This window comes from Mizuhopecten yessoensis, unplaced genomic scaffold (assembly GCF_002113885.1).
Source record: "Mizuhopecten yessoensis strain PY_sf001 unplaced genomic scaffold, ASM211388v2 scaffold10477, whole genome shotgun sequence".
NCBI lineage: Eukaryota > Metazoa > Mollusca > Bivalvia > Pectinida > Pectinidae > Mizuhopecten > Mizuhopecten yessoensis.
Window position 1 is genome coordinate 666,691 of NW_018408566.1, and position 18,180 is coordinate 684,870.

Here is an 18,180-nt window from a genome sequence, read left to right on the forward strand (position 1 = left end):
ACCACACCAGCGCAACAAACAAACCAAACATAATTTACCCTGGCACACTTTCTAAATCACGTGATAACAGAAATGGATTTGGGCCAGAAGATTTGTTTTAGACGAGTCACTGAACGAAAAGTAGGAAGGGAATACCTATGTAATATACACTGTCAGAAATTCGTACGTAAATGCTTATTTCCACTGTACATCGCTGACATAGACTCACAACAAGGTTCTACTGGTATACCTAATGAGTTTCCGTTTTTATGTAGGTGCTAAAGGAGGAAACCATCTTCCTGGTCACGGCTTTTTGTTATCTATTCAATTAATGACTGAGTTTTGTCCTTGGCACCAGAGCTCGTACTTTCATTGCCGATTGTTTTAGTTCTTAATGTTAACCAAAGTTTACCCCCTTCTGGAGGGGTTTTATAATTTCGATCAGACTTCAAGGCAACCCTAAAACCAACCTTGCAACAGATAATTCTCTGGAATTGCTACAGAACTTAGCCTTACGTTACTTAAATATCCCTCTGTAATTTCATCACTCGCCTGAGTCATGTTGATAGTGCCCCAGGACATGTTGTGCGAGTTCAAAGATGTTGCCTCTTTCAACTGTTTACAGAAATGACGTCGCTCTATCTATAGAGATGTTACATCATATGAAGGTTGGTTGTATTGGTGAAAGAAGCAATGTTCTCAGATGTTTGCTCAAGTGCTTTGTGCCCAGCTACTCACTCACACTGTATATTTCTCGTCTGAAAATCTCCCCAGGAATAACACTATCGGGGTTCTAAATGGCGATAACAACTCATATGACCTATTCTGTTGAGTGATCCTTTTAAGCTTGCCTGTTTATTTTCAATTGTTCGGTTTTTATTGGATAAAAATATTCCCGAATGATTATAAAAAGGTTGTAGTCCCCCACGCGAACAGATAGCAAATGCTGCTGGTGTTATGCTTTCCTTCACACTGTTTTTGTAAGTCAATATATTATTTTTGCTGACTGAATCAGCTTTCAGAAAGTTCCTCTTAGATCTACAGAAAAGTGTTGTTCGCCGACCCTATTCTTGGACGTAGCTTAGCTTATCAAGCAAAATATGAACCGATTCAATGTTCATTGCAAAACATCATATCTCATACAAATGTGACCAGCTTAGGCTGTCATACTCTTATCTTCATGTTAGGCTATGCATACTGATAGAAACCATCGGCAATGGACACCGTTGTCGTATGACCTTACGCGAAGGTGAAAAACCCTCTGTTAAATAATCCAATATCGCTGATTGAGCTCCATCATCATTTATGCTTTAATAGCGGTATTTTTCAAGACGTAAAATATCCCAACTCCATCGTCAGCACACACGGACAAAATTGAAGCTCAATACATATACGACAACCAAATTGAGGAGTTACCAAAGCAAAAGAAAATATATCATAAATGTTTAGTATGAAGTGGATATGAAACCAGGTTCTCTGGAAAGGCAGGTGGATCACGCACCTGTCATTAACACTTCTTTAATCATGGTAAACATAACTATTTTATGGTTGCAAATCCAGTTATATTGGCCTCAGTAACTTGTTTTTATCGTAGGTAAAACCCTCTCTCAGTATGTCGAAAATGTCCAAGAAATCAGTTCCGTTGACATTATTGTTTAGTATAATTTGTTTGGTTTGGTTTAATTTTGTTTATAGTTCTATTTACAGTTAAGGTAATTTAAGGACGTGCCTCCATGTGTGTAATGTATGCAGGCTTGCGTGTGTGTATGCATGAGACAGTGTATATTGGTGTGTTTAGTATAACAGTCTATACACCACAATATATATATATATGTCTGCATTCTAAGGTTTCCTTTTTAAGTTCCAGAGATAGTTTTGCAACTTGAACTAGAAATATTACTCCAATGAACAGTGAATGTTAACTAATTCCTAGTAATAATCAAGTAAGATCTACTACTTTCCCTTATATCTAAGTGATTCTTACCGTCAACACTTCATGTCCCAATTAGAAAGGGAATGTAAGGTAACTCCAAAGTTCATGATATAGGTTACGAGAATGCGGTGTAATGATTTGCTTGCCTATACATTATGTTTTTCTGCTTTATGTTTCTTTTGTCATAACCGTGGTATGGTTAACTAATCAGAAGTATCGTTTTACATTGTAATGGGCTATCATTGTCGTCGACAGAAAACTACAGCATTATCAGATGTTACATTGTTTTGTTTGCGTTCCTCATGCAGAATACGTAAATGGAAGCATATGTTCACACCGCTTAACTCTAACATAGCTGGCATATCGATTAGGTCTACTCCACGTTATAAAGATGTGTACATTAACATACATTCGGTACTTAGAAGAAAAAAACGAGCAGCGAGTTCTTGTTACTCGTTCTGCCTGATGAGTGGAATGAAGGTGTTATTCTGTAATACGTGTACACAGACGGTAATACTTTTATTATCAGAAAGTGTTACCTTATATCTCAAAGGTCACAAAAAACACTTTGGTAATATATTCATTGTGTTATAATATTTAACAAAAATCATTCATCAAGAACAAAATGTAAAGGTCTGTGTTGATGAAAATTCTGTTTAGACGAACATGTCTCCTTTAAACTGTCGACTGTAATGGTACAGCAGCATTGATACAGCATGAGTGAACTAGTGTTAAGAGATATACAAAGAAGTAAGTATAAAACGTATGAAAAAGAAATCGATATAACAGTCTGACATCCTTCGTTCGACTTGCCACTTATATGTTTCACTCGACGTCCGGTTAGTATCATTCACTCGACTTCCCGTAAGTATCATCCATACTAGCCGCCAATGGTGACCTTCACTCGACTTCCTGTTACTATCATCCGTACAAACCACCGCCGGTGACCTTCACTCGACTTCCCGTAAGTTTCAACCGTACGAACCGACGTTGGTGACCTTCACTCAACTTCCGGTTAGAACCATTTTTACGAACAACCGTCCGTATCTTTCATTCGACTTATCGTGTGTATCCTTCGTTTGACTGAGCAGGCATTATTCGTACTTATTGCGTTTGTATCTTTTGTTCGTGTTGCCATAACTATAATTTGTACGAATTGACTCTGTGCATCTTTCGGGTGACGACATCTCGTTAGTGTAATAACACAGCGGCGCTTACGTATATTTAGCACTGAAACTGTAGTACTCAGGAATATGTCATTCACGATAACCAATGTAATGACGCCAATACAAAAACGTTCTTTATGACACACGTGTAAAGAAGTCTTCAGTTACGTTGATTGGCTGGTTCCATGTGAAATCGATAAGTTCATGGAGGAACTCCTTACTTCTTTTTGTTAAATGACGACTTGCTTCAAAAGCTATATGACATTCCTCCAAAAGAAAGCTGTAAATCATTGATCATCGTAACTTTCAGAGCGTAATTACTTACAACCATGTGAATGACTCTCAACACAAGAATGTATTGAAGATCCTTTCAAATACAAGTGTTAACAATCAGGTGAAGTTCTCGTCGACAAACACGTGTGACACAATCCAAACCACTGCCAACATATCAGCCACAAATATCGCCTTTTACGGTAATTTGAACACTTTGTTCTGTGGAAACATTCTTGGTGGAACATTCAATATTACTGTTGTCTTACACGAGAACAGGAATTAATCCGCAATGGTAAAAATGTCCCCTCCGATGGTTGTGTACGCCAACGACAGCGTGTAGTCTCTCCTTTCTCGAGCGACATTGCATAAAACTAGTTTCTTAGACACTAGCAAGTTAAGATTGTGTTGTACATTTGTTTTAGATTCTCAGTTAAAAATAATTTCGACTTTTTCCGGAAGTGAGGCCCATTACAGGGTAATTCACCTGGAGGCGCGGCAAAGGGAATGTTTGCATTTATGTATGTAAGGATAATTTGTACGGTAATTTTGAATGTAAGCATAGAAACTAAAAGAATATGTCCTTCATTTCCCCTCATATTACAGATTTTTGATACTCGTTTAGATTCTTGTTCATTTTATTCGACAGTGGCTCACAGTGCTAGTAAAACAAACTATGGATGGAAACTCAAGACAAATTCTCTATGACAACAATTTATTTTCTTCTTCTTCACCAAAGCTACACTTTTAAGGTTATATTGTGTAACCTAAAACACGGAAACACATAAATGGTGACGTCGTATACCGTAATATTTGGTGTGATATATGGTAGTTGCTTGGCGATGGAATTACTACACAGTCTTGTGTTTTGGGCATGACTATTTAGTTTTCATCATAAATGGATAAATATTCATTAACTATTAACTTACAAATGTTGTCTGTCTTTATTATTTAAATTCGCCGATTTTTTCAGCAAAGTACTCACAGTACTTTCGGTATTATCCCAAAACAATCTGGTTAACAAATCATGGAACTCAAATTTAATTATTTTTTGGTGGCAGATTTTAGCTTATATTCACTAATGAAAATAATGAATTAAAATGTGTTTAAGGCTATGGTGTGAACAGAGAGCAGTACAGCATTGACCTTTATCAGTCATCTTTAAGGACAATCATTGACAAACTTTCTAATGCATTTATTTCCATAATAAACTTGGTCTGTCTGCAAAACCAGTATTAGAGACGTGTGTATTGTTCTTCTACCAACTCGGTGAGCATTTTTACAGTTTTAGTGGAATTCGTCCTGTTGGTTAAAGTTTAGCGGTATATTTTCCTCGCCCGGACTGCATTTGCATTACGACAGGATCTCTGGGGACGTACAAGCCAGCACAGCAGACAAAAAGGCTTTCAGCTACTGCATTTATATGTGAATAATTCAAATTTGAAAGGAAGACGCCAACACTGTACGGCAACCAATAAAATAATGCCCTGTATTTGTTTTGCAACATTAGGATAAAATGTAGAGATCGAGTGAAAAAGGTATACTGGAATATATTTCCATGTCTCCTTCTTCGGCTTTGTAAACTCCGAATGAATAAAAATCAGCGAATACGGAGGGACCAAAGGTTCGGCGGATTGATACTTGTTTCAAATATGGCGCCGTTCACGGTTCAGCGAGATAACAGTTTATGACAGCCGTTGCTTGGTTTCATTAACATCAGCAACCATTGAACATGTATTATGAGAAATTTTACAATAAAAAGATGCTGACTTCTTATTCTTTGGATACAGAACCAAATTTCTCTTATGGTAAAGTAAACAATGGCGGCTTAGTTCGTGAACATTCGACCGCATCACTACAAGAGTGATGTGTCAATGTGCGTACATAATGACCGTTACGAAATAAAGAAAAATAATTGAAAATTGTACATTTTCGGAAGAAAATTGTCTTTAGTCTCGAATCATGAGATGAAGCTTGGGGCTAGAATTTTTACTGCATTGTTGAATTTACAGTTGAGTCTTAGAGGTGCGAAATTAACATTGTTGCAATAATAACCTGGTATACAGTAAGTTTAGTATTTTCCTTGATTTTTACATTACTGTTAAACTATCATTTTAGATGGAATGTGTGGTAGTGGGTTTTCGTTTTGTCCCATGTGTGTTACTACCTCAGAGTACTGTCGATGTGTTGTCTTTTATCTTATAACTCAGTTTATTGGCTATGGACATATAAAATATTCAGAACCCGAAAGGATAACATTATGTTTTCGATCGATTGCTAACAAGAGTTCGAAAGCTTTACCCACGCACCAAATGTTGTGGCATGTTGTCATTTAATCGGAAATACATGTAAAATATGTGCTGTGTAGATTATATAGTACGGATAATCTCACCTAATGCACCCAATATTAAGGTAGGAATACATGAACATACACGTGGTTTAGTATTTTCTACCAGCCCAGTCATTCTTGTGTTATCTCCTCGGGTTAATATCAGTGTACCTTTGACAGACATTTATAAGCAAATCGAATTCTCTTGAAAACCATTTTCATTTTTTCTTCATTCAGACTATTACTAAAGTTTGAAATCAAACGTTTCTATAGTTACAATTATACAATATAAATACCCACTGAAACTGTTTAACATCATGTTACATATTTCTTTACTGTATACCTATTCTTTCGTTGGATTTGTTTTTCCTCTGCTAGGATTTCGGTATCATTTTGTATGAACATTTAATGAATACCAATAGTTTCATTGCTTATAGCTACATGTTAAATAGTATATATTACGAAATTAGTGTTATCCTAACCTACTGCCTAGCTCTCATGAACACACGTGTTTTTGTTTACACAGTGGCCGTGAACGGCTCTAGATTTAAATAAGGCCGTCGCTATTACCACCCGAGTGTCAATAGCCACTGCCGCGCGGCGTGGCTATTGACACTCGGGGCATCTTCTCTGGAAAGCGGATACCTAGTGCATGGTTCCGGATTTCTATACATTTTTCTCGTTGCTTTGCAATAAATGTATCCAAGCATATATGTAACCTTTTTGTCATTACTTGTACATTGCATTTATTTTTATTTAAAATAATATATTTTTTAGATGTATTCATTGCCCATAACTCTCTAAACATACTTAAAATGTTTTTAAACAATCGTATATAATGGACCGTTAAATACTTAATTACTAGCTTCATTTATTTACACATAAGTAGTATGTTTAACTAATCGGTATATCTATTTAAATCATATTTGTGCTTTACATGTATTTAATAAAAAATATTTACGATAACATAGATACTGTGTACGACGTGACCAGTTCGGATGCGCGGGCCCAGTAATTATATTATACATCTGGCAATATGGCAGCGTGAATTTACTTTCGCTTTGTGTGTTCAAGGCTTGGGTAACGGGCGTTTCTAGATTTACAAGACCAGTTTACCGAGTTTCAGTAGGGGATTTACTTGCACAATTTTAGTTAATGTTTCATGGCCATCGATGAAGTAGAAGACGCTTACCGTTCCAGAACAACTGGCCTCATTCTCCTTGCAATTCTACAAGGGTCTTCATATCATCGTTCATGTATTGATATTATGCCTGAGTTTAATCGATTTTAAGTTCAATTCACGAAAACAATTGTTTCGTCCTTTTGTTATTAGATGTGTTGGTTATACATGTATGTATGCACACGTATATTTGTCGGTAGCGTATATGAACAGCATGGTAGTTTATACATCGATGAATTATTAGATAACAAACCTTCTGTGTTTTTCAGGAATATATATACAACCATTACAGTACTTGTCATTATTTATTTTAGAAAGCCCGTAAATGCGGGATAGTTTTAGGTGACATAGGTAAGATGTTCCATGTACTGGTTATGCCACGAGTAGGTATAACTGTATTTTATGTTTGTGAGGACATGTGGAAAGTTGAGAGGAGTACCATCTATTTGTTATAACAAGCAAAAAGGTCTAGAGTACCTTACGTACGATATATGAATTGTTGAGAATTCAATCAGCTATATAAGTGAAAGGCTAGGCTACTGCGCATGCACACATTGTCTTTTATCGGAAAAGCTTTATCCTACCACTTTTGTGTGAAAATATGTCAAAAACTGAGATTAACATCTACATGTAAAGATACGACAACAGTTTGGATTACAATAAGTTTTTCGTGACAACGGTTAAAAGTACCAGTTTTTGTTTTCACAAAAGTCAGTGTTATTTCTAACAAAGAAAAGAATGAGATTATTATTTGTTTTATGTATGTTTTGTGAGTCCCTTACAATAGTTTCGAAGTAAAGGATTATAGCTCTAAAGGTCGGAAATACTGTATGTATATTATTACACCTTATTCGTTGAGAGTAACTGTTTACTAGGTAATTTTCGCATATTTGCGTAAGGATTCAACCGCGACTTAAACAAAATTTCAGACTTCACGCATTATTTTAGGATTTATTTCGAGACCTAACGAACGCGTATCAATTGATGATATCGGAGAGGACTACACATACATGTATGCGTATCAACCAAGTAATCCAACAAATATACCCAATGGCACTGTTCCAAAGACGTTTTAACCAAGACTACAGGCAATATGGACCAAACCGTTTACCGACTTACTTTTTCATCATAATACATTCTGAAGGGATGCCTTCGTTCTTTTTCTATTTTTAAAGTTGTCACTTCCAGAAAATGCAGACGTTGTTACAAATGTATGGCTAAAACAATTGAAGCATGTTTTATGTCAAAAACGAACTGGAAGAAAACTAAGATTAGATATACACTGAAAATGAAATGGTTGATTAGACTATATCACTAACAATATCTTTGTTGAGTTCGATGGCAAGATTTTCCGCATGCTATTTTGATGAACGTTGTCTCCTTTGTTTTTGTTTTTATATGAGGCTTTATTTTTAAAGAACTGAAGAGATTATGAGAAAGATGATCAAGTCTTTGCCAGGTCCTTTGGTTTCATTTTCAGATACTCCAATAAAGATACCTTTATTGACCACGTCGATGGTATTTATCCTCCTGAATTGATGACACTGACGACTCATTGTTATCAGTGGCATCCCTCGATCTTTATTTACATTATCCTCAACAAAATAGATCACCACCAAGCAGTATGCTAATTTTGACGTGTTCGATATTCCTATGATGACCTTTTTAGAAGTAATATCCATGTTTTCCCTACATATTTACAACGCAGGGATTCGAAAGGTGCAAATATATGAAGATTCTGGGCAAGTCTATTGGTTGCTAAAATTATCTCATTTAATGATATCCTTCTTCCGTGTACGGTAAGATCATAGACGTCTTTTTATTGTTCGTGTAAGTGTTCCTTGTGGTTTCGTTTTCACTTCTAAATATCTATCTCTGATGACGTGCGATTAATTTGATTAGACCTGGATTAACATGGCGGTATCGTCCCTATGCCAAGATTCCCACCTTCCTGGAAGGCGTGGTCACATGTTCCTTGTAATGTAGCAAGATTCTCGTGTGGATGTTATTCCATCGATTTATCACTATACGATTCCGATGATGTTTTTTCTATTTGCTTTTTTTCTATTTTGATACAGTTTCGGACTTTGTATTATTCTGACCTTGAATGTCATTACATTTGGATATGTATATATGTATAGTCAGTATTTTGTATCTGAGTGGTTGAATTTCAGGATTGATATTCATCGGTTTAACATTAATTGTGATATGCAGTACATTTCGGTTAAAAAATCAATAATATGATGATATCACCAAAGTGAGCACAACACTGCAATGCGAACTAAAAGTTTATATTATACAAATCGTTATTTTCAGTGCAAGTCCTTCCTCAAATACGAAATCAACTATGAAATATAAATACAGTTGGCGGGGAAGCAGGGACGTAACTATCAGGAATACCAATCTTCACCATCGGAAAATCAAACTTGTCACGTTTACCATACAGCTAAGCAATAAGCTGATCTCGTAGCAGTTGTTTTACCGCCATCGCTGTCAAGTTTTGGACATGTAAAGATCGAGGAATAAAAGTTGAAAAAGAAAAAGAAATTGTACTGTCCTTGCTGTCAAGTTTTGGACTTGTAAAGATCGAGAAAGAAACGCTGAAGAAGAAAACAAACTGAACTGTCCGTGCTGTCAAGTTTTGGATCATTTAAAGATCGAAAATTAAAGCTGAAGAAAAGTCAAGTTTGGGACATATAAAGATCAAGAAACAAACGTTGAAGAAACAGAAAAGACTGTACTGTCCTGCTGTCAGGTTTTAGACATATAAAGACTTATAAATCTGGAGAAGCAGCGCATCGTCGATATATCTGAATGTGAAATTGAAAGAGTTGTTTTTGTTACAAGCCTTGATAAGATCATCAATAAAACCAGCCTCATATTGAAACAAATTAAGCCGACCCGAGGTAGGGAACATTTTGTTCCCATAGAAATGCCTAGAGTATGCTCGAAAATCTGATAACCAAACACAACAAAGATACATTATTGCTTGTTACTTCATCCGGAAATTGCTGACATCTTACAGCGAGGGTTTAACGAGATTGAAACATTCTTAAGATTAGATTTTGTTTATTATACTGTCAGATCACCACTATTGATGACGAGAGCAAATTAATCTAACGATGATACATTTATGTGTTTTATCTGTTGATAACCAATCGAATATTACAAAGGAGATAAAAAGTTGTAGAAACAACATCTAGTAAATCTACTCTTTGTGCAGCCATTGATCTTAATGTAATATCCATGGCTGTATGACTTTCACTAATGGTATCCTTCTGTTTATTTAACTGATGTAATAGCTTTTGTAATTTGTCTGAACTGCATCGCTATACAACTCATCCCACTAGAAAGTAAACAATACCTGCTATTACCTATATGCTTTCAAGCTAACAGGCAGTTTTTATATCTCGTTGCCCGAATGCATTTAATTCTTAATTAGTTGAAAATTTGAAACTTGTTTTATTGTTTTTTTCTGATAGCTATTGACAAACCGTCACTCAACGACGTATAAGTTATCCATACAATGCGCGGATACACAACTTACTTCTGTGACCTCTAGATCATTAATGTTTATGCTGGCTTTTGTTTAATCTATATCAACAATAAAGAACGATGAGGCAGTTGGTAGACCCCAAGGCTGATCTATATTTCTACCTTTTTTCCGATAGGTCCGGCAGCAATATATTCTAGAAATATGTTCAGTGTGACGACAGAACTGGTACCTCATCACAAGCTAATTTAATACTTGTGTAGTGCACTATCGAAGTCCTTTCGGATCACCAATTCTGCTATACGAATGTCAGATATTTTACTTCAATAAATGACCTCACTATTGTATCCATCAGCTAGGTAAATGTGTACCTAGTCGCGGAATTAGAGGACGAATTATGCTAAAATGATCTTTTAAACTGCTTATACATAACAATAACAAATTGCCACTCGACAGTCCAACCAGCATGACGTAACATACATGTAACACACTATCACCCCTTACTTAACCGTTATAACTCTCACCCAAATAGCATTTAAAAGGTTACAATGAATCATCTGATGTAAATCTTAGGACACGGGGAAACTGTGCTGCTGTGTTACGACACCCGAACGCTGTGTTACATTGTTTTCTATGAGAATGTGCTACAACACAAGGAAGCTGTGATACAGTTAGTTACGACGTAATGTGTTACAGCACAAGGGAGCTGGGTTACAGGATGTTCCGACGTAACGGGGTACAACACAAGGAATCTGGGTTACAGGTTATTCCGACGTAACGTGTTACTATACAAGGAATCTGGCTTACACACTAGCAAGTTAAGATTGTGTTGTACATTTGTTTTAGATTCTCAGTTAAAATTAATTTCGACTTTTTCCGGAAGTGAGGCCCATTACAGGGTAATTCACCTGGAGGCGCGGCAAGGGGAATGTTTGCATTTATGTATGTAAGGATAATTTGTACGATAATTTTGAATGTAAGTATAGAAACTAAAAGAATATGTCCTTCATTTCCCCTCATATTATAGATTTTTAATACTCGTTTAGATTCTTGTTCATTTTATTCGACAGTGGCTCACAGTGCTAGTAAAACAAACTATGGATGGAAACTCAAGACAAATTCTCTATGACAACAATTTATTTTCTTCTTCTTCACCAAAGCTACACTTTTAAGGTTATATTGTGTAACCTAAAACACGGAAACACATAAATGGTGACGTCGTATACCGTAATATTTGGTGTGATATATATAAACCTTACTTGTCGTCGGTGGTAGTTGCTTGGCGGTGGAATTTCTGCAGTCTTGTGTTTTGGGCATGACTATTTAGTTTTCATCATAAATGGATAAATATTCATTAACTATTAACTTACAAATGTTGTCTGTCTTTATAATTTAAATTCGCCGATTTTTTAAGCAAAGTACTCACAGTACTTTCGGTATTACCCCAAAACAATCTGGTTAACAAATCATGGAACTCGAATTAATTTATTTTTGGTGGCAGACTTTAGCTTATATTCACTAATGAAAATAATGAATTAAAATGTGTTTAAAGGCTATGGTGTGAACAGAGAGCAGTACAGCATTGACCTTTAACAGTCATCGTAAAGGACAATCATTGACAAACTTTCTAATGCATTTATTTCCATAATAAACTTGGTCTGTCTGCAAAACCAGTATTAGAGACGTGTGTATTGTTCTTCTACCAACTCACTGAACATTTTTATTGTGTTAGCGGAATTCGTTCATTTGGTTAAAGTTTAGCGGTATATTTTCCTCGCCCGGACTGCATTTGCATTACGACAGGATCTCTGGGGACGTACAAGCCAGCACAGCAGACAAAAAGGCTTTCAGCTACTGCATTTATATGTGAATAATTCAAATCTGAAAGGAAGACGCCAACACTGTACGGCAACCATTAAAATAATGCCTTGTATTTGTTTTGCAACATTAGGATAAAATGTAGAGATCGAGTGAAAAAGGTATACTGGAATATATTTCCATGTCTCCTTCTTCGGCTTTGTAAACTCCGAATGAATAGAAATCAGCGAATACGGAGGGACCAAAGGTTCGACGGATTGATACTTGTTTCAAATATGGCGCCGTTCACGGTTCAGCGAGATAACAGTTGATGACAGCCGTTGCTTGGTTTCATTAACATCAGCGACCATTGAACATGTATTATGAGAAATTTTACAATAAAAAGATGCTGACTTCTTATTCTTTGGATACAGATTCAAATTTCTTTTATGGTAAAGTAAACAATGGCGGCTTAGTTCGTGAACATTCGACCGCATCACTACAAGAGTGATGTGTCAATGTGCGTACATAATGACCATTACGAAATAAAGAAAAATAATTAAAAATTGTCCATTTTCGGAAGAAAATTGTCTTTAGTCTCGAATCATGAGATGAAGCTTAGGGCTAGAATTTGTACTGCATTGTTGAATTTACAGTTGAGTCTTAGAGGTGCGAAATTAACACTGTTGCAAAAATAACCTGGTATACAGTAAGTTTAGTATTTTCCTTGATTTTTACATTACTGTTAAACTATCATTTTAGATGGAATGTGTGGTAGTGGGTTTTCGTTTTGTCCCATGTGTGTTACTACCTCAGAGTACTGTCGATGTGTTGTCTTTTATCTTATAACTCAGTTTATTGGCTATGGACATATAACATATTCAGAACCCGAAAGGATAACATTATGTTTTCGATCGATTTCTAACAAGAGTTCGAAAGCTTTACCCACGCACCAAATGTTGTGGCATGTTGTCATTTAATAGGAAATACATGTAAAATATGTGCTGTGTAGATTATATAGTACGGATAATCTCACCTAATGCACCCAATATTAAGGTAGGAATACATGAACATACACGTGGTTTAGTATTTTCTACCAGCCCAGTCATTCTTGTGTTATCTCCTCGGGTTAATATCAGTGTACCTTTGACAGACATTTATAAGCAAAACCATTTTCATTTTTTCTTCATTCAGACTATTACTTAAGTTTGAAATCAAACGTTTCTATAGTTACAATTATACAATATAAATACCCACTGAAACTGTTTTACATCATGTTACATATTTCTTTACTGTATACCTATTCTTTCGTTGGATTTGTTTTTCCTCTGCTAGGATTTCGGTATCATTTTGTATGAACATTTACTGAATACCAATAGTTTCATTGCCTATAGCTACATGTTAAATAGTATAGATTAAGAAATTAGTGTTATCCTAACCTACTGCCTAGCTCTCATGAACACACGTGTTTTTGTTTACACAGTGGCCGTGAACGGCTCTAGATTTAAATAAGGCCGTCGCTATTACCACCCGAGTGTCAATAGCCACTGCCGCGCGGCGTGGCTATTGACACTCGGGGTATCTTCTCTGGAAAGCGGATACCGGTGCATGGTTCTGGATTTCTATACATTTTTCTCGTTGCTTTGCAATAAATGTATCCAAGCATATATGTAACCTTTTTGTCATAACTTGTACATTGCATTTATTTTTATTTAAAATAATATATTTTTAGATGTATGTCATTGCCCATAAGTCTCTAAACATACTTAAAATGTTTTTAAACAATCGTATATAAAGGACCGTTAAATACTTAATTAATAGCTTCATTTATTTACACATAAGTAGTATGGTTAACTAATTGGTGTATCTATTTAAATCATATTTGTGCTTTACATGTATTTAATAAAAAATATTTACGATAACATAGATACTGTGTACGACGTGACCAGTTCGGATGCGCGGGCCCAGTAATTATATTATACATCTGGCAATATGGCAGCGTGAATTTACTTTCGCTTTGTGTGTTCAAGGCTTGGGTAACGGGCGTTTCTAGATTTACAAGACCAGTTTACCGAGTTTCAGTAGGTGATTTACTTGCACAATTTTAGTTAATGTTTCATGGCCATCGATGAAGTAGAAGACGCTTACCGTTCCAGAACAACTGGCCTCATTCTCCTTGCAATTCCACAAGGGTCTTCATATCATCGTTCATGTATTGATATTATGCCTGAGTTTTATCGATTTTAAGTTCAATTCACGAAAACAATTGTTTCGTCCTTTTGTTATTAGATGTGTTGGTTATACATGTATGTATGCACACGTATATTTGTCGGTAGCGTATATGAACAGCATGGTAGTTTATACATCGATGAATTATTAGATAACAAACATTCTGTGTTTTTCAGGAATATATATACAACCATTACAGTACTTGCCATTATTTATTTTAGAAAGCCCGTAAATGCGGGATAGTTTTAGGTGTCATAGGTAAGATGTTCCATGTACTGGTTATGCCACGAGTAGGTATAACTGTATTTTATGTTTGTGAGGACATGTGGAAAGTTGAGAGGAGTACCATCTATTTGTTATAACAAGCAAAAAGGTCTAGAGGACCTTACGTACGATATATGAATTGTTGAGAATTCAATCAACTATATAAGTGAAAGGCTAGGCTACTGCGCATGCACACATTGTCTTTTATCGGAAAAGCTTTATCCTACCACTTTTGTGTGAAAATATGTCAAAAACTGAGATTAACATCTACATGTAAAGATACGACAACAGTTTGGATGACAATAAGTTTTTCGTGACAACGGTTAAAAGTACCAATTTTTGTTTTCACAAAAGTCAGTGTTATTTCTAACAAAGAAAAGAATGAGATTATTATTTGTTTTATGTATGTTTTGTGAGTTCCTTACAATAGTTTCGAAGTAAAGGATTATAGCTCTAAAGATCGGAAGTACTGTATGTATATTATTACACCTTATTCGTTGAGAGTAACTGTTTACTAGGTAATTTTCGCATTTTTGCGTAAGGATTCAACCGCGACTAAAACAAAATTTCAGACTTCACGCATTATTTTAGGATTTATTTCGAGACCTAACGAACGCGTATCAATTGATAATATCGGAGAGGACTACACATACATGTATGCGTATCAACCAGGTTATCCAACAAATATACCCATGGCACTGTTCCAAAGACGTTTCAACCAAGACTACAGGCAATATGGACCAAACCGTTTACCGACTTACTTTTTCATCATAATACATTCTGAAGGGATGCCTTCGTTCTTTTTCTATTTTTAGAGTTGTCACTTCCAGAAATGCAGGCGTTGTTACAAATGTATGGCTAAAAAAATTGAAGCATGTTTTATGTCAAAAACGAACTGGAAGAAAACTAAGATTAGATATATACTGAAGATGAAATGGTTGATTAGACTATATCACTCACAATATCTTTGTTGAGTTCGATGGCAAGATTTTCCGCATGCTATTTTGATGAACGTTGTCTCCTTTGTTTTTGTTTTCATATGAGGCTTTATTTTTAAAGAACTGAAGAGATTATGAGAAAGATGATCAAGTCTTTGCCAGGTCCTTTGGTTTCATTTTCAGATACTCCAATAAAGATACCTTTATTGACCACGTCGGTGGTATGTTTCCTCCTGAATTGATGACACTGACGACTCATTGTTATCAGTGGCATCCCTCGATCTTTATTTACATTATCCTCAACAAAATAGCTCACTACTAAGCAGTATGCTAATTTTTCCTATGATGACCTTTTTTGAAGTAATATCCATGTTTTCCCTACATATTTACAACGCAGGGATTCGAAAGGTGCAAATATATGAAGATTCTGGGCAAGTCTATTGGTTGCTAAAATTATCTCATTTAATGATATCCTTCTTCCGTGTACGGTAAGATCATAGACGTCTTTTTATTGTTCGTGTAAGTGTTCCTTGTGGTTTCGTTTTCACTTCTAAATATCTATCTCTGATGACGTGCGATTAATTTGATTAGACCTGGATTAACATGGCGGTATCGTCCCTATGCCAAGATTCCCACCTTCCTGGAAGGCGTGGTCACATGTTCCTTGTAATGTAGCAAGATTCTCGTGTGGATGTTATTCCATCGATTTATCACTATACGATTCCGATGATGTTTTTTCTATTTGCTTTTTTTCTATTTTGATACAGTTTCGGACTTTGTATTATTCTGACCTTGAATGTCATTACATTTGGATATGTATATATGTATAGTCAGTATTTTGTATCTGAGTGGTTGAATTTCAGGATTGATATTCATCGGTTTAACATTAATTGTGATATGCAGTACATTTCGGTTAAAAAATCAATAATATGATGATATCACCAAAGTGAGCACAACACTGCAATGCGAACTAAAAGTTTATATTATACAAATCGTTATTTTCAGTGCAAGTCCTTCCTCAAATACGAAATCAACTATGAAATATAAATACAGTTGGCGGGGAAGCAGGGACGTAACTATCAGGAATACCAATCTTCACCATCGGAAAATCAAACTTGTCACGTTTACCATACAGCTAAGCAATAAGCTGATCTCGTAGCAGTTGTTTTACCGCCATCGCTGTCAAGTTTTGGACATGTAAAGATCGAGGAATAAAAGTTGAAAAAGAAAAAGAAATTGTACTGTCCTTGCTGTCAAGTTTTGGACTTGTAAAGATCGAGAAAGAAACGCTGAAGAAGAAAACAAACTGAACTGTCCGTGCTGTCAAGTTTTGGATCATTTAAAGATCGAAAATTAAAGCTGAAGAAAAGTCAAGTTTGGGACATATAAAGATCAAGAAACAAACGTTGAAGAAACAGAAAAGACTGTACTGTCCTGCTGTCAGGTTTTAGACATATAAAGACTTATAAATCTGGAGAAGCAGCGCATCGTCGATATATCTGAATGTGAAATTGAAAGAGTTGTTTTTGTTACAAGCCTTGATAAGATCATCAATAAAACCAGCCTCATATTGAAACAAATTAAGCCGACCCGAGGTAGGGAACATTTTGTTCCCATAGAAATGCCTAGAGTATGCTCGAAAATCTGATAACCAAACACAACAAAGATACATTATTGCTTGTTACTTCATCCGGAAATTGCTGACATCTTACAGCGAGGGTTTAACGAGATTGAAACATTCTTAAGATTAGATTTTGTTTATTATACTGTCAGATCACCACTATTGATGACGAGAGCAAATTAATCTAACGATGATACATGTATGTGTTTTATCTGTTGACAACCAATCGAATATTACAAAGGAGATAAAAAGTTGTAGAAACAACATCTAGTAAATTTACTCTTTATGCAGTCATTGATCTTAATGTAATATCCATGGCTGTATGACTTTCACTAATGGTATCCTTCTGTTTATTTAGCTGATGTAATAGCTTTTGTAATTTGTCTGAACTGCATCGCTATACAACTCATCCCACTAGAAAGTAAACAATACCTGCTATTACTTATATGCTTTCAAGCTAACAGGCAGTTTTTATATCTCGTTGCCCGAATGCATTTAATTCTTAATTAGTTGAAAATTTGAAACTTGTTTTATTGATTTTTTCTGATAGCTATTGACAAACCGTCACTCAACGACGTATAAGTTATCCATACAATGCGCGGATACACAACTTACTTCTGTGACCTCTAGTCATTAATGTTTATGCTGGCTTTTGTTTAATCTATATCAACAATAAAGAACGATGAGGCAGTTGGTAGACCCCAAGGCTGATCTATATTTCTACCTTTTTTCCGATAGGTCCGGCAGCAATATATTCTAGAAATATGTTCAGTGTGACGACAGAACTGGTACCTCATCACAAGCTAATTAAATACTTGTGTATTGCACTATCGAGGTCCTTTCGGATCACCAATTCTGCTATACGATTGTCAGATATTTTACTTCAATAAATGACCTCACTATTGTATCCATCAGCTAGGTAAATGTATACCTAGTCGCGGAATTAGAGGACGAATGATGCTAAAATGATCTTTTAAACTG